Raw genomic sequence first — 2,322 nt, 5'->3', positions numbered from 1 at the left:
TGGTGGTGGTGGTAGTAGTAGAGGTGGTAGTGGTGGTGGTAGTGGTAGAAGTGGTGGTGGCGGTGGTGGTGGTAGAAAATATAGGAATGCAGCCAAAAGCACGGTCCTGGCACGCTCTGGGATTGCTTTCACGCTTGGCTTTCTGGGCATCATTAAGCAGCTCACTTATCTCGGCACATTGTGAGTCTCAAAGATTTTGAGCAGTTACGATTCTAGGAATTGCACAGGATGGGCGAGCGGCCATTTGTTACAAACACAAGGCATTATCATGCATGTCTGGGCCTGGCCTAGGAGGAAATGGGTAAAAGAGATGCGTCATAAGTGAAAGAAACTGAAAGAAGTCGGTTCAGCTCTGAAACTCCGTCTCGCTGAAATTTTATTTTGCCTGTTTAGACTCAGAACTTGAGCTGGGCTCCCCAGACTTGTTTCTGTGCAAAACCACATTGCTGTGCAATGAGTACAGCAATCCGGGGGGACTTTCTTACCTCCAAAGGAGGAGCAGGGACGGGGGGGTGGCAAAGGGCAGGGAAGGAGAAGGGTTTATTTGGGGTCTTGGAGAGCCCGGTCCAGGGGATTTCCTGAAGGTGGAGAATCTAAAGAAAAATTCCAAGTGATGATCACTTCCTACTATGCCCTATTCCCAACCGACCTAAAATTGATTCCTCTGTAACTACTGAAGCTACAAAGACTAAGCCAGGCGACAGGGCTCTCGCCCTGTAGATATCTGCAGGTTGTTATCATCCAATCTTCCTTCGGATTTCCCTTTTCAAAGCTAAAAATCCCCAGGATGCTTTACGGTCCTCAGAGGACAGAGCTTCCAAACCCCTAATAAGACCCTGAGCTCCCTCCCTTGGGCACGCTCTACTTTGCCAATATCCCTATTAAAATATGGTCCCTGGAACCAAAGGCGGCACCGTGGATAGGGTCTGACCAGCAGAAGGTACGGTCCGGATGGGCATTAGATGTCACTGAACGTGGCTTAAGTCAGTTCCCTCCCTCCATCTCGGGGCTCACTGAACACTGGAGCCACGCAGGAAACATTTGGTGGGTTTCCTTCAGCAGGCATTTATAGAGTGCCGCCCATAGTATACAAAGATGAGAAATGGACGTCTTTACTCACAAGGAGATTAGGTGAGTAGCATCGGAAATGCGGGGTCCTGGGAGGATATAACACAGGAACATCCAGTGGCCTCCATAATGAGCCGTGAGGCTAAAACAAAATAATCCATGCATCTGTTTCTCCGGTGAATGGTGCCTTCCCAAGTTTGGAGCGCTAGATTTGGAGCTCGTGGGCCTGGCTTTGAATCCTGGCTCTGTGACCCCAGTAAGTCACTGTCCTTTCCTGCATTTCAGTTTCTTCATTTGTAAAATGAAATGTCTACACTGGCTGATTCCTGCATTCCCTTACAATTCAGAGGATTCAAAGCTATTTTAACAAGAGTTCACAGGGACAGAGTGCCTACCTGGCTTAAGGATGCTTTTGAAGAAAGCAAAAGAGCAATGGCATGGAATGCTTTCCTGTAGCCACAGACTCCCTGGGCTTCGTCCTCTGCATGTTTGGTTCGGTTTGGAATGTTTTCATATATTTTCAGCCTGGAATAAAATCAGATAAAAGGCACAGCCTCTAAATATTCACTCTAGACAGAGGCGTAGGCCTCCAGGCCAGGATTTCGTGCAAGGGCACATCTTTTCACTAAGGATATTAGTGAAGAAAGTTGAGAGCACCACTCTTAGGCTCTTTGGCTCTTCCCTTCTCTGCCCAATGAGAAAGCTCAGCTCAGTGCCCCTGCCTCCCCAGCTGTTCGCCTAGCCCCCACCTTCTTCTAAAAGGGCAGCACGAAGAGCATGATGTTCATAGTCTGCAGACTTAGAAAGGAGTCCTGGATCTGCGATTTAGTAGCTGTGTCACCTTGACAAGTTAATTCTACCCTCTGAGCCTCAGTTTCTTCATCTGTAAAATGGAGAAAATATATTTCCACTACTTTCCTTATGCAGTTATTGTAAACTTTTATAGCACTCTAAAAACCTAAATTCTCATTATTACTATTATTAGTCATTTCTTTCACTCTCTATCATATCAAGGCCACAATAAATCAGATACCCATAGATAGATATGTAGAGAGTGAGAAACAGAGAGAGAGAGAGACGCTAACAATAGGATAAAGAACTAGATAGATAGATGGACTGATAGACAGATAGACAGACTGATAGAGAGATAGATGTAGATGATAGGGTAGAGAGAGAGAAAGAGAGAGAAAGAGAAAGAAAGAAAGAGAAAAGGGAAAGAGAAAGGAAGAGAAAGGAAGGAAGAAAGAGAAAAAG

Source organism: Gracilinanus agilis, chromosome X, assembly GCF_016433145.1.
Source record: "Gracilinanus agilis isolate LMUSP501 chromosome X, AgileGrace, whole genome shotgun sequence".
NCBI classification, from domain to species: domain Eukaryota; kingdom Metazoa; phylum Chordata; class Mammalia; order Didelphimorphia; family Didelphidae; genus Gracilinanus; species Gracilinanus agilis.
Note: the sequence above shows the minus strand (reverse complement) of the source record.